Source organism: Lissotriton helveticus, chromosome 7, assembly GCF_964261635.1.
Source record: "Lissotriton helveticus chromosome 7, aLisHel1.1, whole genome shotgun sequence".
Classification (NCBI taxonomy): Eukaryota; Metazoa; Chordata; class Amphibia; order Caudata; family Salamandridae; genus Lissotriton; species Lissotriton helveticus.
This window is the reverse complement of record NC_136068.1, coordinates 447,326,121-447,350,562: the sequence shown is the minus strand read 5'-3', so window position 1 is coordinate 447,350,562 and position 24,442 is coordinate 447,326,121. Positions and strand designations below refer to the sequence as shown.

General features: G+C 48.2%; 1 protein-coding gene across 1 annotated transcript in view; it reads right to left on the bottom strand.

Moving 5' to 3' along the window:
• LOC144768589 (sulfotransferase 1B1-like) overlaps nt 1-24,113 on the bottom strand; it is a 397,716-nt gene extending 373,603 nt beyond the window's left edge. The window contains exon 1 of the mRNA XM_078652381.1: nt 23,970-24,113. The gene's annotated coding sequence lies outside the window, so the exon portion shown is untranslated. The remainder of the gene's footprint in view (nt 1-23,969) is intronic.
• Between the last annotated feature and the right edge of the window lie 329 nt (nt 24,114-24,442).

Sequence of the window (24,442 nt, the reverse complement as noted above, 5' to 3'; positions counted from 1 at the left end):
GAGAAATTGTGGCATGACGTCATGATGGGTGAACATTGTTGGGGAAGGGAAATCCTTTAAAGCAGAGTTCTTCAATCTGTGGGGCGCGCCCCCCTGGGGGGGCGCGCCATTCTCCCAGGGGGGGGGGCGTGCATCCTCCCTAAGATTTTACTTTTATCTTTTTCCTCTACTGTCCCACGTCGCAAGTCGATTTGCTGCTGCTCCGGCTTTCCTATCAGCACATAGGAACGTCATCAGTGACGTTCCACCAATGAGGAGGACAGCAGCTAGCTGGCGTGTTTTTTTCCCCACCATCTGCGTTTTTGTGGTGAGTGCCCATTGTTCGAGAACAAAGTAACTTGAGCAAACGTGTAAGCCCTGTTAAGAAACAGCCGAGAAGGTGTTAACTGCTGCTGAACGCGCCTCTTAGAGTGCCCAGGTGTGAATGTTCTCATTATTTGTTAACTGTGAAATGCCTGATCCTGTTGAAAAGCAGTGTTAACTCCTTCTTTCCCTTCCCAGTGAGGGTTTGTAAGTATGTTTCATTGTATTTTCATAGTTTCCAGCGCCACAAGCACGGGCAGTAGAGCAACACGAAATACATGACGACATTCTCTTAAATCCCATCCCTGTCCAGTGCTTTGTAATACAGGAACGAGGCACCGCAATATGAAGCAACACAGAAGCGGCAGGCACAGATCACACATGTTTAAGCGAGAACCAAAGACACCAGCTCCAATATAATGAACATGAACTGTTTGAACCTTCCGCATCCATCCACGGTCAAAAACAATGAGAACTGAAGAAAGAGCGAAAATAGGAACAGAAAGATCAACTACAGTCAAAGGCGAACCCATCTGAGTGGGATGTGGAGGTTGTGATCACAAAATAAGAAGGGGCTTCATTTTAAGAACCTTTTACTAGCCCCAAAACGGCAAGTTTGGCAATAATCACAGGGGCCTGGGTTTGTTACGTTTTACCAACTATGGCGCCGTTTTGCACTTATGTAAAGTTCAACAAGTGACAATTTATTTTCTAGTGGTCAGACAGCGTAAATGCCGGGAGCTGTAAATATGGATGCAAAATATCCCCTGCACCACTGTAATCTACATAGCATGGACATAAAAGAAAGTGAAAATAATAATAAGTCTGTAATCCTTCCAATTACAGACCCTGTACCAACAGCGCCCCAGTAAGATTTCCTCAGGTGTCCCTCTTCCTCACATCCGATACCTGCTTATTCTCTTTCTGCATTGGTCCCACACCAGCACCTGCCCTAATACCTCATACCTTCGGAATTGTCATCCCTCCAGCTGCAAAGTGCACAGTTGCTTTCTATGTATTTAAGTTTGCTAAGGACATATAATCCGTACATGGAGCATTAGGACCCGGATCCCCCAGCATGCTCCCCGCTCCCACCCGATACCTGAGACCCCCATTAAATCATCAACAGAGATTTGCCTGGGTGTAAAACGGCCATGTTTATTCTTTGACACTTCATAAACATGACGATGCATTTCAAATTCATTATTCACAGTTATATCAACATAATTTTATTATTTATCAACATAATTTTATTCTTGTCTTTTTCTCTCTTCTTCAGCAAGATTCTCATCCTCCAGCACTAAGGGGCCATCCAGCTCGCATCTTCCCTGCCGAGCATCCACGCAGGTGCATCCACGCACCTGCGCCCATGAGGATTGGGCCCCAAACCTCTGATCCTTGTCCGTTCTCACCAGGGGCCCGCCCTCCGACCACCAGGCTGCCCAGGGACCCAGGAGGCTCGTAACCTGTCGCCCTAGCCTCCCCAGCCGGGGTCATATTTTCCACCGGGGAGCTTACCGTCTCCCCCCCTCAGTGCTGACCTAGGGAGTACGCAAGGCGGACTTCCGTCCATTCCGTCGGTCAATTTTACTGTTACAAGGTCTTTCTACCGTAACACGCCCTCTAACTACTGAGCTGAAGGGACGGGTGGGTGGGAGTTAAATTAGAAAAGGCGGGAAGTGGGAGAGGACGCTTCCGCGACCAGCAACCGGTCCGGTGGAACAGAGGGCTAAGAGACAGAGGTCACTGCCCCCGGGCCCTAAATAGGTCCCCTGACCCCGCCCTCTGTCCCACCGGAAACGCGTCACAGGATGCACCGGAAGGGCTTACGCGGCCGGCCACCCCATTGGGTGGACCAGCTGCCAGGAACTCTAGCCGAGGTAGGAGCGGGGGCCGGGGGGCCGGGTCCTAAGTGCGCGCTCGTTTAGGCTTGCGCTTGTCATAGGACCCGGATCCCCCAGCATGCTCCCCGCTCCCACCCGATACCTGAGACCCCCATTAAATCATCAACAGAGATTTGCCTGGGTGTAAAACGGCCATGTTTATTCTTTGACACTTCATAAACATGACGATGCATTTCAAATTCATTATTCACAGTTATATCAACATAATTTTATTATTTATCAACATAATTTTATTCTTGTCTTTTTCTCTCTTCTTCAGCAAGATTCTCATCCTCCAGCACTAAGGGGCCATCCAGCTCGCATCTTCCCTGCCGAGCATCCACGCAGGTGCATCCACGCACCTGCGCCCATGAGGATTGGGCCCCAAACCTCTGATCCTTGTCCGTTCTCACCAGGGGCCCGCCCTCCGACCACCAGGCTGCCCAGGGACCCAGGAGGCTCGTAACCTGTCGCCCTAGCCTCCCCAGCCGGGGTCATATTTTCCACCGGGGAGCTTACCGTCTCCCCCCCTCAGTGCTGACCTAGGGAGTACGCAAGGCGGACTTCCGTCCATTCCGTCGGTCAATTTTACTGTTACAAGGTCTTTCTACCGCCACAAAGGTGACCAGGGCCCACAGGTCCGTCACCTTCCCCACCAGCGCTCCATGAAAGACCTACAGTCTCCAATCCCAGTATCCGTAGCAGTGTGTGCTAACTGTACTCCCTCTTTATGATACATCACCTCACCGTAAACCATTAGGTGTGGAATGTGCCGCGGGCGGCCCTTCACTGAGCACAACCCGGCCCATTCCCCCATTGAGCCGCCTCCCTCGAGACATTCCAGGCTCTTGGCCGCGCTCCGTGCCCTTCCTTGAGATCTCTCAACTCACCAAATTTCATCAATGTGACGCAAGTGGCCCTTCACTGAGCTCGACTTGGCCCATTGCAAGTGGGTCGGTTCACCGAAACCCTCCCGGCTCCTGGCTGCACCTGGGGCCCTCTGCCCTGCGTGGTGTCGCCCGACAGGCATACTCATTCAGCAGCGCCTCATTGGCCGCCAGGCTCTCCAGTGACTCTCCCCTCTCGACAGGGCACACTAATGCACAGGAGAAAAACAGCAAATTCAGACATAGTCATGACGAAATCGTAACCCTTGTGCACCCGTCACTCATGCTCGATATGTGGCAAAACAAAACTGACCACCCGCATGCCAGTAACAACATTGGGGCACCGTATTATCATCCAGCCTCAGGATCCCGCCAGGTACGGTGTGAGAAATACCACCCCCGCGTTCAGCCGGACACAGTATTGTGTTGGACTTATTACCATTATGAGTCATGACCCCCCCATGTCCCAACTAAAATTACAGCGGGATCCGTCAGGTAGTAATGAGATACATGTCTTTAACATGGTAACTATGACCTCACGGGTTCGGGCTGGCCCCGCCCAATCGTCACTACCTGCCAGTAGCATACAAAATGCGACCAGATAGTTCCGGTCAACCCACCAACATTGCACAGGAGCCTACCGACATACGAAATGGCATGCAGTCCTGCGTACACCTTGCTTGCATGGAGCACTGCCGAGCAAAGCCACGCGGTGCACGCACATCTCAGGGGATCTATTTGTAACGCTTTTATTGTGAGACAGGGGCTGTATTATTAAACACGACTCTCCTAACACTGGAATTCCCGGCCGTGCCATTTGTCGTCCCTAGAACCGCGAGTTTTGTTCCCCTATTCAGTTACTAAATACGAATAAGTATTATATTATGTTTGCGCGAAAAAATTCCTCGCGCATACCCAGGAGCTCAGAGAGCTGCTGCCCACTGTATTTAACACCAGTTCGATTTATAATGCCAACCCGGCGCTCTTCGAAGACTGAACACGATTTTATTTTCGAAGTTGTGTTTGTACTAAGGGTATACATGGGCCTATCACGCTACGGGAGTCTTGTTAAGGACTGTACACTGCGGCATTTATCCGTTATTAGTTTTAGGCCTAAAGTGGTGTTCGTACTAAGGATAACGCAAGGGCCTATGACGCTACGGGAGTCTTGTTAAGGACTATTCACTGGGTATTTATCCGGTTATCAATCTGGGAGGTGGACGACCATGTCCATGTTACACTTACCCCCCTGAATGTCACTCCCCTAGTTATAATTCTGTCTGAAGATTAAACCGGCCTTTTTCGGTCTGATAAGGATGGGGACTAGGGCCAGTATTGTTCGATTAAGTGGTCTCTGGTATGCCCTTTTGTTTACCATTAAACTTGCACCGGGCACTTTCTAACCGGCAAAAGGCTGTGTAATGGTGTCGTACCCTACCCCTTTTCATTTATCAAAACAGCTAAGCCTCGCGCCACAGTTCCGGCCTGTTGGCAGAGGCATAAGTTGCCAGCTTTCAAACCTTGCAAGTTCGCAAGTAAGTGAGTAGGGTAAGAGTGCCGAGCCGCCTTCGCCATTGTGCCTGAGTGTAACAGGCACTTCATTATCATTGCATACCAATATCTCATAACATTGGTGCATCGCATCACCAACACTACCTGTATGTACCACGGCCCCCCAACCCCCGAGTAGGCCACCAGTCCATGCTGGTTTAAGGTGCGCCATCAGCAACATCGATTCTGCATCAGCCTCGTGACTGTGCGCTGATGAGAGATTACATTTATTTAAGCCCCCAGAGCTTCAAGGGGCATAAAATGTGTGTATATTTAACTGTGGTTTTTAACACGTTTTAACTGTCTCAGATCACTCGGTTCATATCATAGTGGTGAGAAACGACCTCCTGAAATACATCACTAATGTAAACACAAAGCCCTTGAGGACGGTCGTGATGTATTAGCTTTCAGGTCCACTGTGTGTACGTTTTTCTTCAAACAAGACCGCTGCTTTGAAGGCTGTTGCCTAAGGGGTCCATCAAATTCATTCGCATCTACCTAGCTAATGCCTTAAAGTCATTTAGTGAGCTAGGAGCAAGAACAAGTCGTTTGTGATTTGTGGAAGGTAGTGCAACCCTACCGGGCTGGGCCCCCAATTAGAAATGTGAGGCTCGTTGTTGTCAGAGATATCTGTCTGAAAAGGGAAAACACTACTGAAGCATGTTTCCTTTAGCACAAGTTTTGTACAACGGGACAAAATCATAAATGCAGACACTTTTCTCTTATCACAAAACAAATACAGCACCCTTAAAATTGTGTAGTTTGCTCTCCATGCAGGTAAGAGCCTCAGTCTCCCCCAGGGGTAGTTAGCGCTATTGAAATATCTTCATAAAATACAAAAACAACCACAGTACCATACTCTGTAATGAAAGTGCTTAAAACCAATTATTATGAGTGGCAACCAAAGTACGTGTCCCCCTTATTACCAGGTTTGTGCTGTGCTCATCCAACCTTGAAAATACAACCAGTGCCTGACCAGGTGATGCCGAGAAACGTGATTGATTAGGGAATTTCTCCTTAGCATGGATCTAGAAAGTCTATGAACCAATGGTGCCAGGCAGTGACTAGACCGCATCAAGTTGCACTATTGCCGTGTACTTCCCCTTGTGTGCCTCATTTAGACATGTTCTCCGCACTTCCCTCTTCAGATAAAGGAATTCATCCCCGCCCTACTTCTCCTTATTTGGTAAGAGCCGCCACAGAATGTACACTCAACACACAGGCAGACACGGGGGAAATCGGGACACACAGAGCTTTAACACATTTGTTTTAAAACGCTACAATGGCTTTTTATTCCTGCTCATTGTTAGACTAGCCGACCCTAAAGGTCAACTGACAGCTGGTACCAGGCCCCTACAGATAACGTAAGCATGCGTATACCCCAGCGTACCTTCGGGCTGAACAACAGATGTCTAATCAAATGTAATGTTAAACGGTAAAGGCATGGGACGAAGAGGTAATAATTTTTCAGTGTACACAAGTAGCATTTGCACCGCCTAAATCTCGTCAACAGGCAATGCAAAGCTGTGCAGGGTTAAAAGGTTATCTTTCCCTCCATGCATGAAGATAGAGGGAAGTGGCTCAACCAATATCCGGACTAAAAATTACGTACTCATTATTCCATATGAAATAGGACGCATTTTCCGTGTCATAAATTCTAGAGCAGAGGTTAGGTAGCTGCTTTCGGTCGCCTATGACCAACAGTTCACCAAGTGTACACTCGTCACCCAGATGGGCATGTGCGTGTCTTGCCTGTAACACCAGTCTTAATGTATGTGCCCCAAGACACCCTGCGTACACACCACTAACCAGCAACATTCCTCACACAGTAAATCAATGTTTAAAAACGTCACACATAGCAATCTGAAACCCTGGCAGCTATGGTTTTAAATAGCGTGAAGCATGAATCCGAGCGCCTTACCTAGCATAAATTACATTACATAGGGACACCATCATTTGTTGGGAGATTAAATGTTTTGCCCAGACTCACAGGATGGTTAGCGTGGATTCCGAGGCTCGAACCCACATCCCCAGTTCGTATAGCGTGAACATGAATAGTGAATCAGAGCGCCTTACATAGCACCAGTTACATTATATAGTAAAACGGACCGGATTATCGAAAGTCTGGCTGATATTGACTTTCTTTACTCTGGCCTCAATTAAAAACTTTATACAAACAAAGGGAAGGGGATCCCCGCACCCGGTCCCCACCCCCGACCGTCCACGTCGCCCAGAAAGGAGCCCGTGAGCCCAGGGCCCTGCCGGCAGCCGCAGACCACCGAAGCAACCTAGTCCCCGCACTACCTACAGAAACTCCGCGGCTGCACCCAGGCCCCCGAGCACACCCGACTCCTCACCTGGCGAGATGAACGGCCTCCGACCTCGACGCTCTTTCCCTCATCGTCCCTCGCCATGGAACTGCTGTGCTGACTCGCTGCCACCCGAGGATCTGCCGACCTCCGCCTCGATTCGAATGGGGATTTAAATTAAGTTAAATTAGAAAAGGCGGGAAGTGGGAGAGGACGCTTCCGCGACCAGCAACCGGTCCGGTGGAACAGAGGGCTAAGAGACAGAGGTCACTGCCCCCGGGCCCTAAATAGGTCCCCTGACCCCGCCCTCTGTCCCACCGGAAACGCGTCACAGGATGCACCGGAAGGGCTTACGCGGCCGGCCACCCCATTGGGTGGACCAGCTGCCAGGAACTCTAGCCGAGGTAGGAGCGGGGGCCGGGGGGCCGGGTCCTAAGTGCGCGCTCGTTTAGGCTTGCGCTTGTCAGTCTTCAAAGCCTCATGCATCTCAAACCTACATCGCCCACATAAGACATGCTGCATCCAGGGCCGTATTAACAGCATTCTAAGTCCCCGGGCCAAGCAGTGCACAGGGCCCTGCCTACACAAGCACTCACAGGAATAACAAGCATTTGCAATGCAATAGGTCTGGCATTGTTAATGTTTGAGCTATTGGTGTTGCATTATTTAGCAATGCCAATAGCTCAAACTTAAATAATGAGAGACCTATTGCATTGCAAATGCTTGCTTGCTTACTGTGAGGGCTGCAGTACTTTTGGGGTTTATGAGATACTCCCGGGGGTAGATTTACAAGTCCTTTGCGCCACATTTGCGTCATTTTTAACATGGAAAAAATGATGCAAAAGTGGCGCAAGGGGCTTGTAAATCTGCCCTCTTGTCTTCTGTCTTCAGAGGTAACTTTAGGGTAGTAGCTCCTTGTCTGCTCAGAGAAGCCAAATTACACCATTTCAAACCTGTTTGTAAATATTTGGAACATTTTAACTTTCTCTAAAATATTCCCAGACTGGAGTTCAACTATCACATTAGCCTCCCAGGCAATTGTGTGGAATGTTGCACTTGGGCTGTATTAGAAGAGCACAGCAGCCAAGCTGGAAAGGTAGTAGTTTATTTTAGAATTATATAGGCAGGTGGGAACCTCCACAGGGCTAACAGGTCTTCAAGTTGCCAAAAGAAAAATGCCAGCCATGTGTTTCATAAACAGCCTGCAAATTTCTTGTTTTGGCACTAAATGCGGTTTATAAATAAAGTAGAAAGTATTTATTTGTAGTGTGACTTTTCAGTCTGTTCCTTTTAATTATCAGTCATGGATCTTTCAGGCAGCCCTAGAACACAATTTAAAGTGCTTTCTATTTATATTTGCTGTTCAAAGTATGCACAGATAAATTCTGTAAATACAGCTTTAGTGAGTACTTAATTTTGTACCGTCTGGAACATCAAAATAATGAGCTGACAACCCTAATCAAAACTATAAGTTTGTTGCAGGATCAGCACATTATTTATTTCCTCCACCCTCGATCCCTGGTTAATTCCATAATAGCAACAGTTTAACTTATATGTGAAACGCTACGCCGCCGTCAATAACATGCTGACATACTTCAAGTGTCTGGAAATGCACCCTGCATTCAGACAACACTCTCCTCATTTTCATCCTTAACATTTACACTCACCCTGCACTCACAGCAATCACAATGCCTTCACACTGTTCCCCATGCACTCAAACCATTCACCCCCCACCCTGCACTCAGTGATCACTCTGCACTCACAATGCACTTCAATTAATGGCTGGTTTCTTTAACTTTCTGCACTACCACCACACCCTTCGCTTTCAGGCAATGACTCCTCAAAGTCAGTTATAACCATTCAGGGGCAGTTTTTGTGAAAGCGGAGTCCATGGGGTGGCTGGTAGAAGCCCAGCAGGGTTGCATTCAGATGCAGAACCCTAATGTCTTGATCCCTGGGGCCTCCCAGCAATGGTCTAGAAGACAAGAAAGGCGCGAGATTCATAAATATTGTCAAAGAGAAGGCCCACATAGGGAGCTCTGTATGAGGACTAATTTTTATGTTTACAAATGGCCAGAGACGACATCTTCAGAGAGATATCACAAAGAAGGGGACAATAGAAGTGTTTTTATTTTTTAAGGGACATTCATTAGTGAAGCTGATGCTGCTGACAAATGTGTAAGTCGCCATTGCTGGTTATCATTAAGGAAGCAGATGCAGCAGGACTGGGGCCCAGGGATTTGAGGGGCCCACTGCATCACAGATATGACTGTCTACTTTTAAAAAGGGGGCATCGGAGCTTATTTTTCTTTAAAGCATTAGGACCGAGGTGATGATCTGTCATGGTGGGGAAGAGGTAAAAGATACAGAGGAGATAGCCTGCTACTCAGGACTGCAGTTATCATTAGTGCAGCAGCTGTAGTTGCATGGGGGTCAAAGCGTGTGATGGGCTCACAACCTCCCAATTATGGGGACGAGTTTGTTCGGGATAAAATCTGTTTTTGTTTGATGCATTTGCTGTTCTATAAGTCTCATATTTAGTGCAGTTCATAAGCTATAGAAAAAGTATTTCTGATACCATCTCATAAGCCCCACTCCCTGCACGCAGCCATGTCCCTTCCGCTCCCCAATACTTGCCATAAAGATTTGGAGGGGGGGCCCGACCTCCAAACATTTTGCTTAGGGGGGGCTCAGAGTAAAAAAGTTTGAAGACCTCTGCTTTAAAGAGAGTCATTTTTTTCTCTGGATTTCCCTTCTCTTTTTGAAACTCAGGAGCAGCAACATAGTCGAGGTGTCACCAGGGCTTTAAATGGAAGCTTTTTCAATATATTATATAAGCCATAGTTGCGGCTTAGTCATCTTATGCAACTAAAAACCATTTACAGAGCCAATAATCTTGTCTTGTTATAGGTATGATATTACTTTTTTTATCATATGTCTGGATGCGATGACAGAAACAGCAAAATACTAGTCGGGCAGCACACCATGCTGAGCACAGATTTTTAGCTTACCTGTTTTTAAGCCACCCCCTAAATTAAATCCGCCACGCACCCTTTGAGAGACACTTCAGTTTTTTCATCCCACTTAAAGACCTGGCTTTGAGACAGATTTCCAACCAAGCAGGTAAAAGAATGTGTGGCTATTCCGTTTTTAAAAAATATGCAAAGGCCCAGCAACATACATACTTCATGTATGTTTTGAGAATGTGTGGCTATTTATTCATATTTTTAAAATCTGTGACGGCCCAGCAAGACACATACTTTGTGTATGCCATGTATATTTCATTTAAATAGTTTGTATCATTTTCATGACTGGCTCTGCCACAAATGCAAGACAACAGAAACAATGTCCAGATAACTCTGGTGATTAACGATCCTGCTGGAGAGCAATCTTTTCTCTCTATGTAGTTTTGGAATACAAATAATCTGTAGTTTATGTTGCTAGCTCAGTGGGTTACTGCCTTTGTTACAGAGATTCTTGTGTTACTTGCAGTTCAGAAGTTACAGTCCTATCATAGGACAGTGACCTATGAACTGTCATCAAAGGGCTGCATACAAACCTGAATGGTGTAATTAGACCTTTTTTGTGTGTTGCGATATAGTTGGAATTTCCCAAGTATGTCATTATTCTAATGTTGCAAAAAAGGGTTTGTTTTGGCAGCTATACATTTTAACCAGTAAAGCCAACCCACAACCACTAAGGTATGCTTTAAATTCTGTGTTTGTGCTTCTTCAGACCTAACCCTCTTAAAACATTCAGCCCACCAGTATGAATGACATGCGAGTCCTACACCTGGTAATCCTCATTGGCTTATGTGATATTCCCGATAGGCTTATTTACATACTTGTATGATTCATTGTCTCTGTATAATGTGTACGTGATATAAAGTACTGTGAAACCCTACACTACGAGTAGCGCTATACAACAAATGAAAAGCATATGAGAGAGGGGCTAAGTAGAGATGAAGAGCACTGTTGGAGGGTAGCAATGAGGGCATTCGAGGAGGGGGTGAATAGAGGGAGAGTCTATGGAGAGATGAGGGGCACTGTTGGAGGGTGCAGTGAGGTAATCCAAAGAGGAGGTCATGGGGAGGCTATGCAGAGATGAGGGGCTCTGGTGGAGGGTGGTAGTGAAAGAGTCTGAGCAGGAGGTCATGAGAGGGAGAGGCTACAGCTTGGCAGTTCGGGCTGGACGGTTCTCATGAGGCACAGGGTGAAGACTGATTTGCATATGGCCATGTCTGAACTAGGGTGGCTTTGTGAGCAAAATAACGATGGATTAAACCCAGATCTGTGACTGGGGGTGAGTGTTTTGCCATTGTGCAACATTACGTCCATCATCTCTTGTGTTTTGCTGTTCACCCTCAGTGGGAAGGGTATGCCCAGACATGGGTCCCGTGCTCACTACGCCACTGGAGTCAAGCTATCGTGGCTGAAGACGGCTGATAGCCAGAAACCGGTCCTAGGATGCTTGATTCCGGTCCAGGGAAGACATGGCTTGGCAGTTCGGGCTGGACTGTTCCCATGAGGCACAGGGTCAAGACTGATTTGCATATGGCCATGTCTGAACTGGGGTTGCTTGGTGAGCAAAATAACGATGGATTAAACCCAGATCTGTGACTGGGGGTGAATGTTTTGCCATTGTGCAACATTCCGTCCATCATCTCTTGTGTTTTACTGAGTAATGAGGGGCACTGTTGGAGGATGGCAGTGAGGGCATTAGAGGAGGAGCGGCGTTGGAGAGCTGAGGGGTACTGGTGGAGGGTGGTAGTGAGAGAGTAAGCAGGTAAAAGAATGTGTGGCTATTCCGTTTTAAAAAAATATATATGCAAAGGCCCAGCAAGTTACATACTTCATGTATGTTTTGAAAATGTGTGGCTATTTATTCATATATTTTAAATCTGTGACTGCCCAGCAAGACACATACTTTGTGTATGCCGTGTATATTTAATTTTAATCGTCTGTATCATTTTCATGACTGGCTCTGCCACAAATGCAAGACAACAAAAAAATTGTCGAGATAACTCTGGTGATTAATGATCCTGCTGTAGAGCAATCTTTTCTCTCTATGTAGTTTTGGAATACAGATAATCTGTAGTTTATGTGGCTAGCTCAGTGGGTTACTGCCTTTGTTACAGAGATTCTTGTGTTACTTGCAGTTCAGAAGTTACAGTCCTATCATAGGACAGTGACCTATGAACTGTCATCAAAGGGCTGCATACAAACCTGCATGTTATTATTAGACCTTTTTTTGTGTGTTGCGATATAGTTGGAATTTTCCAAGTATTTAATTATTCTAATCTATACTACTATTATAAAGCAAGAACTTTGGACCTTTGAGGCGGGTAAACTCGGGAACCACAGCGCCAATCCACACACCCGATACATCATTGTAATCGTCAGGGTGTGCAGATGGACATAAGCTATATAATTAAAAAAATATACGTTATTTAAAAAATTGACGATAAAAAAAAGTAGTCCCTTGCAAGTAGCGCCGGCCGCGACCTGCGTGGTGACATCAGGAGCGCGGGGAGGAGCGGCGTGCAGGAGCGGAAGGGGAGCAGCGGACAGGCGGGGAGGAGCGGTGAGGAGCGGCGGACAGGCGGTGAGGAGCGGCGGGGAGGAGCGGTGAGCGGCGGATGAGGTAGGTTATTTATTTATTTATTTATTTATTAAGGAGCGGGGAGCGGCGGATGAGAACATGAGAACATTAAAAGTGAGCAAAAAACCAAAGCAAACATTACATTAAATGAAGCAAGCGGATTAGGTAGGTTATTTATTTATTTATTAAGGAGCGGGGAGCGGCGGATGAGAACATGAGAACATTACAAGTGAGCAAAAAACAAAAGCAAACGTTACATTAAATGAAGCAAAAGCAAAAATGACAATCGTGAGCCACAAAAATACAAGAGGTAGCAAACGGTGCATTACAAAAGTGACAATCGTGAGCGTAGCAAACGGTGCATTACAGGAGGAAAAAGTGACGTGTGCAGGTTACAAAAGCATACAAAGTAAACATAGAGGTATAATATTACAATATATGGAGGAAGGCTCTGGGGGACCCACGGACAAAGTCGGGGCGGCGGGGGGCCTGAAGCCTAATTGCTCCCGGACAACGTCGGGACGGGCTGCTAGTGTTGCTATAAAGAGTTTGTTTTGGCAGATATACATTTTAACCAGTAAAGCCAACCCCTCAACCACTAGGCTATGCTTTAAATTCTGTGTTTGTGCTTCTCCAGACCCATCCCTCTTAAAACATACTGCCCACCAGTATGAATGACATGTGAGTTCTACATGTGAGTCCTACACCTGGTAATCCTCATTGGCTTATGTGACATTCCTCATAGGCTGATTTACATACTTGTATGATTCATTGTCTCTGCATAATGTGTGCGTGATATAAAGTACTGTGAAACCCTACACTACGAGTAGCGCTACACAACAAATGAAAAGCACATGAGAGGAGGCTAAGTGGAGATGAAGAGCACTGTTGGAGGGTGGCAATGAGGGCATCCGAGGAGGAGGTGAATAGAGGGAGAGTCTATGGAGAGATGAGGGGCACTGTTGGAGGGTACAGTGAGGTAATCCAAAGAGGAGTTCATGGGGAGGCTATGCAGAGATGAGGGGCTCTGGTGGAGGGTGGTAGTGAGGGAGTCTGAGGAGAGGGTCAGGAGGAGGTGAGGCTACGGAGTGATGAGGGGCACTGTTGGAGCATGGCAGTGAGGGCATTCGAGGAGGAGGGGCTTTGGAGAGATGAGGGGCAATGGTGGAGGGTGGTAGTGAGAGAGTGAGCAGGAGGCCATGAGGGGGAGAGGCTACAGATAGATGAGCTGCAGTGTTGGGTGGTGGTAGTCAGGAAATCTGAGGAGGTGGTCATGGGGGAGGGGCTATGGAGCGATGAGGGGCACTGGTGGAGGGTGGCAATGAGAGAATCTGAGAAGAACGTCATAGGGTGGAGGGGGGCTACAGAGAGATGAGGGGCACTGGTGGAGGGTGGTAGAATGAGAGTCTGAGGAGGAGTTCATGAGGGGGAGAGACTACGGAGAGATGAAGGGCACTGTTGGAGGGTGGTAGTAAGTATAGCGAGAAAGAGGTCAGTGGTGGGGCACCAATAAAGACTTTCACACCAGCGCAAAAGCCGCCCCGTTGATGGCCTTTCTGTTTTTGTTCATTTAATTAGCAGCTGGGTCATTAGGGCCACCGTGGAACATATTTTAAAGTGTGTTCTAATTATATTTACTGTTATATTTAATGTTTTAAGTTTTACTAATGTTTTTTTACTGGGAATAATGAAAAAGGAGCCGGACGGTGGCTGATATGAGGCTGAGCCCAATGTCAACTGTGAGATAAGGTACATGAGAGATGTATGGTAGAAAATGGATAATCAGGGCTGGAAGGGAGTGTGCTGCAGAGTACGGGATCAGGTGGAGGTAGTAAAGAAGAGAGATTCTCCCTGAAGGTTGCCAACGAAGGAGGCTGAGTAGTGTTACTTGCCTGATACCCCCACCCCAGAAACCTCCTCTTCCCATCAAAGGGACCTTACATGAGAAGCATTTTTTTTTTATTTCAACGTATTTTAGAGATTTTTTTTCACACATAAGTTATCATCGCTTTATCATTACAGGGTGGCAGCCCAAACTGGCTGTCGTTGTCGACGATACAGGTACATGGCATATATGTTTGGCTGACCCCTTATCCACAGTCTTGGTCAAATATTAAGAGTAAGTGAAAAGGGAAAGGAAAGAGGATAAAGGAGAGAGAAGAGGAGATAGTATACAAGAAGATTACTTCCTTCGTGGGTGTGTTCTGGGCTAGTGGGGTACGCTTGAATGCATAAGCCCTCGTTCATGGGGGTTCGTAGGGGTCCAGGAACTCGTCCAGTGAAGCCCACATTCCCCTGGAAGCTGGCCTCCATGGTGAGTTCCGCGGGGCAGTACTGTCCGCGCCGCTGAGGTAAGTCACACAGTTGAGCCATCCCTTGAAAGTCCCCTTAGCTGTATCTTCCATTTGGAGAGTACTATTTTCACTGCCACTGTCAGGTGATCGAACAGGTCCCTGTTGTGTTGTGAGTCTAGTTCTGCGGTCATGAACGCGGTGGTAAGGGTAGAGAATTCTGGGTTTAGTGTGCACCCCAGCGCATTTTTTATGAAGGTGAATATTTTCTCCAGGAACCTTTTAATTTTTGGGCAGTAGAATATTAGGTGTGATAGGTCCCCCTTTTCCTTGTCACAGTTCCAGCACAGGTCATTTTCCCTGAGGCCCAGCGCTGCCAGGCGAGCTGGGGTACAGTAAGTCTTGTGCAGTATCCAGAATTTTGTCTGTGCTAGTATCGGGGAGATTTTGTTTCGTGAGGGGGAGGCCCAGAGGATATACAGTTCGCTCTCGCTAAGTGTGGTGTCAAGTTGTTTTTCTCAGTATGTAGCTGCTTTATCATTAATTTTGGTGGTGCTAGTACGTAGTAGCTTGTAGAGGTGTCATACCTGATGGCCTATTCTGTTGAGATTCGTCATGTATTACATGCAGCAGGATCACATCCCCCTTGGTTTTAGCTAGGTAGTCTAGTATTTTTTTCCTTTGGACTGGGTGGTTGAGGTCTTTGACATTGAGGGAGACAATCTTTAGGTTAGTCGCCAGGTTTGGCGTGTTATTTTGTGTCATTGGTTATAGCGTGTGAGCGTAGTTTGGCCCTCTCCATTTCCCCATCTTGCGTTCCATGCGAGCCCTCCCTTCCTGCCTGGGTGACCTTACTGAAGTGGTGGTTGGTACCTGTACTTTACCACGCTGATTCTGTTGCTCCCCCCACCAGTTCCGGACGACATGTTACTTCTTGTATATAGGTGTATAGATAGAAGGATGTAGATAGCATAGAAGACAGTGGATAGTTTCAAAATATATAGACACGACAGACAATCCCTCCCCCCTTCCTCCCATCCCTCCCCACCCCCTCTGTTACAAAACCTCGTATTCTGAACGTGCAACGACAAGATCGCCGTTCCGTCTCCCTGGGAGTCATTATTTTAGTATTCTAATGTTTCTCAACCCCCGGGGCGACCTTCAGCTGACCCGGTATAGTATATGTGTGTATTTGTTGTCGCCACCATCAAGTCCGCTCTGCCACTGACCCTTGCCCTCCTTCAGTTCTCAAATCACTAGCTGATCTAGTTGCACCATCACTTTCTAACATCTGTAATGCAATGTTTACATCAGGCATCTATCCCAGAACTTGGAAAAAAAACATTATTAAACCCCTATTGAAAAAACCAAATCTGGATCCGAATGAAACCAAGAATTATAGACCCATAGCTAGTCTGCAGTTTCCAGCCAAAATGTTTGAAAAAGTCATAAATACCCAGCTCTCCAAGTACATTGAAGATCATCAACTCTTGGATGAGGCTCAATTTGGCTTCCGTAAAGGCCACGGTACAGAAACGGCGCTCATCAAAGCATCAGAAGACATTAGAATTATTCTCGAACAGGGAGGGACAGCTGTCCTCATACTGCTGGATCTCTCAGCAGCTTTTGACACGGTCGATCATGCCATTCTGATCGACTGTGTCACACAAATAGGCATCCAACAGACGACCAGAGCCTTACTGTCTTCTTTTCTTACTGACTGTTCACAATCGGTAAATCTCGGCCCCTTTAATTCATCTCAACTGGCCCTCCCGGGTGGTGTTCCACAAGGATCTTCTTTATGTCTGACACTTTTTAACATCTATGTGTCGGACCTGGCTAAAATCAACAAATCATACGGGATGGGCCTTACATCATACGCCGATGATACCCAATTGGTGCTCACAGTACATAATGATGGCGATACTGTGGCGGATAACTTTCAGAAGGGCAAGCTTGCCATCAGTAGTTGGATGACCACTAATTGTCTCAAATTGAACTCTGAGAAAAAAAAGGTGATGATACTGGGTAAGCTATCACCAACCTGGTCCCCCAGCTGGTGGCCTTCTTTGCAGGGTCTTCCCCCTGTTCTAGTGACCAAGGTTAGGAATCTAGGCGTCATATTTGACGAAAGACTGTCCTTTGTTCCCCATGCCAACTCGGTAGTATCATCATCATTCCACAAGTTGCGCATGATAAAAAAGCTTCTGCCATTTCTACCTCTGAATGCTGGGAAAACATTAGTTAGTACCCTGGTCATGTCCACCATTGACTACTGTAATGGGCTTCTTATGAATGCCCAAAACAAAGTCATCTATAAACTCCAACTTGTTCAAAATGCTGCAGCCAGAATGTTATCAGGAACCGCTAAACACAAGTCTATTTCCCACATCGTCCGACAATATCACTGGCTCCCTGTGAAAAACTACATAAAGTTTAAGGCTCTATGAATTGCTTATAAAGCTTCTTGAAACTCTGGACCTCAGTTCCTTAACAAGGCTTTAGCAGCTTACATTCCCACTCGGTCCTTGCGCTCTTCTACAGCTAATCTGCTTACTGTCCCACGTACAAAAAACGCTTCTTGGGGTGACAAGCGCTTCATTGTGGCCACAACAAAACTTTGGAATGTCCTTCCAGCTGAGATTAGATCCAGCCCGCCTCTATTAGTTTTCAGAAGAAGGACAAAAACCTGGCTGTTCAATCAGTAAGCTCTCAGCTACAGAGTACATGTCTGCAGTCCTCAGCGCCGAGACACCCACGGGTATTTGTGCGCTCTACAAATCTCATAAATAAATAAATAAATAAATACATTTGTTGTCCATTTGCGTATACGCGTCCCCTCCTGATCCCTCCCTCCATCATAGGAACCTACAGATATCACATATAAAAAGGATATAAGGATATACATAGTCAGTCTCTGTTTGCTGCGGCGTGGTGTTTCGCTTGGCTTTGCTACACCTCTTCTCACAGTGTCTTGAGGTAGATGTTCTTTGTGACATATTGATTTAGTCTTGAGGCAGAAACAGTTGATCCGAGGTAGATATGGTTGTTGTTCCTGAGTGTTCCTCTTGTCCCTTGGTCATCCTCTTTATTCGCTCCTGTTCCCGCCCTGAGGAAGATGTTCTCTGTGTCATATTGGTTTGGTCTTGAGGTAGAGGTGGTTGATCTGAGGTAGATACGGTTGTTGTTCCTGAGTGTTCATCTTGTCCCTTGTATATCCTCCTGTTCACTCCGCTCTTAGCTCCGGCGAAGCTCTTCTCTTGCGTGTTCCTGTTTGGGATGTTTCCATCTCCTGTTGCGTCGTACCTTCCAGGTACCTGCTTAGTTCTCTCGGGTCCCCGAAGATATGCGTTCTTCCTTTATCATTTATTTAGAATCTTGTGGGGCCCACGAATGAGAATATGATTTCCCTTCCTCATTTTGTCTCGCAGGGCCAGGAATTCTTTTCTTATGTCCACTGTGGGCTTGGAGTAGTCTTGTGTGAGGATTAGCCTCGCCCATTCCACTGCATATTTTGTTTTTTCCTTGCAACTCTGAATAGTGCCTATGCTGTGATCTTAGTGGCTTGCATATTATTGGACGAGGTCCCGCCCTTGTGGCTGCTTTGAAGGCTGGGATTCTGTATGCTCTGTCCAGCTCGAAGGGGTGATCGAATTTGATGTTTGTAATTTTGGGGATCATTTTCTGGATGAAAGCCACGCAGGAGCCTGCCTTATCCTCCTCACCCTCCGGCACTCCTAAGATTCTTATGTTCCCCCTTCTGTTCCAGTCTTCCAATTCCGCCGTCTGTCTCTAGAGGGCTGCTGTGGCCTGGATAGCGCCTTAAGGTCTTTATTTATTTGTTGATCCCCGTCCTCTATGTCGCTTATTCTCTGTTCCACCACTGTCAGTCTGTTGTTTGCCGCGTGCATGCCCGCTCTTACAGCTGCTAGTTCCAGTTGGTTTGCATCCGTAGTCTAGTTCGTGGTTTTGGCTAGGTCGTTGACCTCAGCCAGCTTTTTCAGAATCATTTAGAGTGTGCTGTTGATATCTGGTTTTTGCTTGATGGGAGAGTCCATTAGTGTGTCCCCCCTGTTCTTTTTCGACTGCGGTTGAATTTTCCCTTCGCTCCCCACCGTGGCTGACAGCCCTCTCTTCGATTTGGGGAGTTCAAATCTTCTGCCTCTTTTTTGAGCTGTTGGTTGATATCTCTGTTCCTGTGAGAGTCCACGTTGACCCTGTTTGTATTTCACCTTTAGGACAGCTTGGTGTGTACTTTCGCAGGGTTGGATGGTGTTGCGCCCTGGGGAGCCGCTATTTTGGATGTCAGCAGGGACAGGCAGGGCGGTTTCTTGCTTGGTGTATATTTGCAATGTCCGTGATGATGCCACCCCTCCTGTTGAAGTTTTCGTTTAGGGTGGTCGTGCCACTCTCTGCCTTGGTAGTGGTATCTCTTTATGCCTGCACCTTGCGACTATGTAGCCATTGACCCCCAGCGCTTTTCCATCCGCCACCGCAACCGCTGTGTGTCTCTTCGGTGGAGCTGCCGACGCGATTGGGGTTGTAGTGTTCACCTCCCCTAAGAAGTCTACCTATTGAGGGTCTTTTGGTTTCAGTTTCATTTTCCTTTACTGGGCCGGAGCTGCACTCGTCTGGATGAGCCTGTATGGGTATTGCGAGTAATTGGCCCACTCTTCTTTGTCACACTGTCTTATTGGTCCCCGCTAGGTACTTCCCTACTCGCTTTGTCCCTTCTGCAGGGACCCAAGGGCTTAGGTTTCTTAGCCTGAGACGTTGCGAGGTTTCTTGTTTCTTTTTGCCTTTGCTACAAGGAGCCTCCCCAGTTGGTGGTGCGCACTGCTGCTCTCCCTGTTCTACTCCCCACTGGCTTCGTTTGTTCGTCCGGTAGCGCTTACATGTGCGCGCCACCCCTCCTTGCTCTTTGGATGAGGGAGATGGTTGAGTCTCTGTTCATTTCTCCCCCCGCAATTGGGGCGCTCTGTTGTTCTCCTCACCGTTCACCGCTCTCTCGTCGATCTCACAGTGTGGATCGCGCTTCTTGCTTGCGGTGTGTATGGACCACCCTTAAGATGGCTGACTCGTTCCCTGGGTAAGTCACTTTGAGGAGTTTAGTTTCAGTTTTATTTTCTTTTTATTTCGCATATGCTCCGCTGCCCTGAGGTTGTTTACTGTGGCCCTATTTTGTTTCTTTCCCCTGCAGTTTGGGGGTTGTTTTCTTCCTCCGCTCACCTTCGCTCACCAGCTTCTCGGCGATCTTCACTGTGAGCTTTTCTGGAGCGCGCTGTTTGTCCGTGGTGTGCCGTGCGAGCTCTCCTTCTAAGATGGCGGCCTCGTCTCAGGGTATTTTCAGTTTCAGTTTTGTACTCGGATCGAGTTCTCTGCTCTTGCACCCCGCTGAAGCTTTGAGGGCTTTTTAAGGCTCTTTTGTTCCGGTTGCCTAGCAGTGCTGTCCCACTCCGTTGCCCCGCAGCTGCTACAGCTGTTGTTTACCTATGCGCATTAGTTCCTTACACTGCGGGCTGCGCTTACGTCGGCGGGCTACACTTGCTCACTGCAGGGGGTGTGTCGTGGGGGTTCCCGCTTAAACTGACCTTATTTGCCGGGGAGTCGCTGCCAGTATAGGCGCTCCGTAGCTCTTTTGTTCCTCTTATGTTTTCGTGGTGGCGTTTCAGTTTCGAGGCGCCATCTTGTGCCTCGCATCAGCTCCTTAGAAGTTTGGTAATTACTCATTTATTCTCCGTGGTGGATCTTTGTTTCAGGCTTCCTCTTCTTCTAGAGTCTTACCGAGTCTTTCCGGCGCTCTCGAACCCTAGCGCCGGAAACAACGACATCACCCCCTCGCAAGACCTCTGCAACTCGCTCGCCTCGTTCTTCCACAGCAAGATCGCAGATATACACAACAGTTTCAGCACACAGCCGATTCACCCCACGACCGTACCAACGCCCCCACCACCACCCTCCGCCCCTGGACCCCGGTCAACACCGAAGAGACCATCCGCACGATGAACTCCATCCACTCCGGATCACCAACCGACCCCTGCCCTCACCACGTCTTCAACAAGGCCGACTCCGTCATCGCACCCCATCTCCGGGACATCATCAACGCCTCCTTCGACACCGCCACCTTCCCAGAGAGCTGGAAGCACGCCGAACTCAGCGCCCTACTGAAGAAACCATCAGCGGACCCCACCGACCTCAAAAACTACCGCCCCATCTCGCTCCTTCCTTTTCCTGCCAAAGTCATCGAGAAGACCATCAACAGACAGCTGGCCGCCTTCCTCGAGACGAATGGATCCCTCAACCACTCGCAGTCCGGCTTCCGGGCCAACCACAGCACCGAGACCGCCCTCATCGCAGCCACCGACGACATCCGAGCCCTGCTTGACAACGGGGAAACAGTGGCCCTCATCCTCCTGGACCTCTCCGCAGTGTTTGATACGGTCTGCCACCGCACCCTAGTGCAGCGCCTCAACAACATCGGAATCCAGGAGAAGGCACTGGAGTGGATCGTCTCCTTCCTCGCCGGAAGAACACAGAGAGTCCGCCTCCCCCCATTCAGATCCGAGGCCATCGAAGTCATCTGCGGCGTACCACAAGGATCATCGCTCAGCCCCACGCTGTTCAACATCTATATGAGCCCCCTCGCGGCCATCGCACGCCAACACAACCTCAACATCATCTCCTACGCCGACGACACCCAGCTGATCCTCTCCCTCACCAACGACCCCGCCACCGCCAGAACCAACCTACACGAAGGGATGAAAGGCGTAGCCGAGTGGATGATGAACAGCCGCCTAAAACTGAACTCAGATAAGACGGAAGTCCTCATCCTGGGATCATCACCCTCCGCCTGGGACGACTCCCGGTGGCCCCCTGCCCTGGGCAACGCACCCAAACCAATGGACCACGCACGCAACCTGGACTTCATCCTGGACTCCTCCCTCTCGATGACCAGACAAGTCAACGCTGTCTCCTCGTCATGCTTCATCATCCTACGCATGCTAAGTAAGATCTTCCGGTGGATCCCCACCGAAACCAGGAAGACGGTCACCCAGGCCCTCGTCACCAGCCGACTGGACTACGGTAACTCCCTCTACGCCGGACCCACAGCCAAACTTCAGAAAAGACTCCAGCGCATTCAGAACGCCTCAGCACGACTCATCCTGGACATCCCCCGACACAGCCACATCTCCGGACACCTGAGAGACCTGCACTGGCTCCCCGTCAGCAAGAGAATCACGTTCCGACTCCTCACCCACGCACACAAAGCTCTTCACAACCAAAGCCCCAGATACCTCAACGACCGCCTGACCTTCCACACTCCCACCCGCCAGCTACGATCGACCAGCCACGCCCTCGCCGCCGTTCCCCGCATCCGAAGAGCCACAACGGGAGGAAGATCCTTCTCCTACCTGGCTGCCAAGACATGGAACTCCCTCCCCATCCACCTCCGCCTGACCCAAGACCACCTCTCCTTCAGGAAGCAACTCAAGACCTGGCTGTTCGAGCAGTAGCGGACCCCCCTCCCCCAAGCGCCTTGAGACCCTCGGAGTGAGTAGCGCGCTATACAAATGCTTGATTGATTGATTGATTGACACACGGGGGGGTCATTCTGTTTTCTTTTTGTGTGGTGTGGGGTTCCGATATCGGCTAGTTGCTCCCAGCTTTTGACGGAGCGGCAGACTCAGGCAAACCTCCTCATTGCCGTCTGTTTCATTTTTTAAGAGCAGGAAGTGATCAGTGGGACCACTGCTTGCACTTAAAAAATATTTTCACATCCTTTCACAAAGGGGAAGGGGTCCCCTGGCTACCCCTTTCTCTTTCCGAGTGGCTTACCACCTACTTGAAGTAGGTGGTAAACTGCGAGTGTTTGCGACTTTAATTGCAGTCGCAAAACAATGATACATGCAAATGTGGCTCGCTATTAGGAAGGGACACCCGGAGCGACCCCCCCACCCAACCCACCACTCCTCTCCCCACGTCCCCTACCGTGAGTCGCGACTGCTGCAGTGGCCCACCTGAATGCACCTTGGCCCACCGAAATAAAAAATCCTGAATCCGGGCCTGGGTGTTACACCCCCTTAAAAATGTATTCCTTAGTAAATAGTTTGGTACAAGGGCTTTCAGTCGAGTAATGTAAAGTGGCCGTCAGATGTCACATGGGATTTTTTGTACATGCCCATTTGGACAAAAACACACACACTCTTACGTCTATGTTTTAAAAGCCTTACAAATTTTGGGAACATATGCGTTTTAAGTGCAGACATGCCAACCCTCCCGATTCAGGCGGGAGACTACCGATTTCAAGGCTAGTATCCCGCCTCCCGATTCCTGCAAGCAAAAACCCGATTCCTTGGGGGTTTCAGCTGACAGGGCTTGGTATTGTGTCACATGCTAATTCTTCCAGCAATAGTCAAAGTGCCAATGCTGGGGCTCTAGAAGGGGTGAAAAACCAACAAAGCCTCATTAACACACGAATGGTCTTTTAAAGACCTGTGAAGTACTTGGGGGCTGTGTGTGTGCACGGGAAGGTGTTTCAGCTTGGGCTACCACACAGGGAAGTAGGGGGGGCGGGGGGGTGGTGTATGCACTGCCAGCAACCGGTCAGGCCAGTGCATAACACTTGCATCACCCTCTCTCTGCCTAACATTGCGGTCCATGCTTCTGAAAGTTAAGAAAAAAACGTGCATTTGCGTTTCAAATGTCCGATCCTGCAGCAGCACACTTCCAAAACCCATACATGACAGTAACCCTATTCAAAGACCGATTTTCTTTTTTTTTTTAAATCTCCCACTTTGCTCTTCTGAAATATTGGCATGTATGCTTTAAGTGCCCCCAAAAATCCGCATTCCACTTTCTTTCCACCACCCATTAGGCTCGCCTCGTGTCCTGCTTCTCATATCATGTATTTCAACAAGATGACCCTGCATGATAGACCCGCCATCCCGACCCCCGGCCCCAACCAATTAATCATGCTGACCAAGCTACGCCCCTGACTGAGTACGAGTCATGAAGATTCACTATCAATAATATGGCAAGAGAGAATTCGACAATAGTCTGGGCATCCGTTTTTCACGATAAAATCAGGAGTAGCTCGTAAAGAATCCATAAGAGTTAGTAAGAGTGGTGCAGAACACAACTTGCCTTTGTACCCTGACTGTCTGTATCTGTTGGCGCCGCTTTGCTGCAACCAGTCCACTCGCTATGAATCTTTGCCGGCTCCAGTAGTGGCAGAAGGGCTCTCTTATACGAACTACTTCAAGCTTTTCGAAGATCTTCCGGGAACTCAGCCCATTCACCTGGCACCAGCCCAACACAGGGTGCAAGAAGAAATACGTGCTTCCCGAGGGAAAGGCAGCAATAACACAGCAGGTTCAGTTCTGGGCAACCAAAGCAGATAAAGACGACGAATGGCTACAAAAAATCTGTTTGTGGGAAAGGGCCAACCCGTAATTCGATTAGCTATATTTGTTATCGCTCGTCTCTATTATATTAGTCTTTCCAAGCTTTTCTCTCGAATCCGGATTTTATTTCTCTTATACTTGTTTATCATTATTAACCCTCAACAAAACAGGAGCTTTGACTAATATACAAAATAATACGCGCCACTTGTTGCA